Below are 536 nucleotides of genomic sequence, written 5' to 3' on the forward strand. Positions count from 1 at the left end.
CTTTCACTCCCTTCTCTCTCTCCTTCCCTCCATTCGCTTGCCGTCATGGGCCGTGACGTGGTCCTCGAGGTCGGCCTGGCACGGGAACACGTCGCCCGGGGGTATCCGCCACAACATGGTCTCGAAGGCCGAGATCCTCTTGCGGGGGCTAACGCCCGCGATCACACTGCGAAACAGCGAGGGGCTGCCGACAGACACAGCAGAAACGGAACAGAAGGGCAAGGCAGAACAACCAGGCGCGGTTTTATGGCAAACGGGCATTCGCCCCCCCCCCCCCCGGCCGCCTCCTAGGGTAGGTAGGCAATTTGTCCTACCGACTTAAAACTGCGCCGAACAACCGGGACAGCACAGAAAAGCATAGCTCTTTAAACTAGGCGCCCACATCCACGAATACCAACAAAAATCAAAACAAACACAAAATAAACAACACAGAAAACAAAACGGATACCTCGGTGTGAGCGTGAAAGAGATATTTGGGAATTCTTGCACCATACGGGCCCTCAGGGCCGGCCGCGCCGGCTCCACGCAGGTGCTTG

At 57.5% G+C, this 536-nt stretch overlaps 1 protein-coding gene across 4 annotated transcripts in view; it reads right to left on the bottom strand.

The window, feature by feature from the left end:
- The window catches only part of LOC113207708 (V-type proton ATPase 116 kDa subunit a 1), a gene marked incomplete at its 3' end in the record, with an annotated part of 36,875 nt that overhangs the window by 866 nt on the left and 35,473 nt on the right, over positions 1 to 536 (bottom strand).

This window comes from Frankliniella occidentalis, unplaced genomic scaffold, assembly GCF_000697945.3.
Source record: "Frankliniella occidentalis isolate FOCC.00 unplaced genomic scaffold, Focc_3.1 Scaffold50, whole genome shotgun sequence".
NCBI lineage: Eukaryota > Metazoa > Arthropoda > Insecta > Thysanoptera > Thripidae > Frankliniella > Frankliniella occidentalis.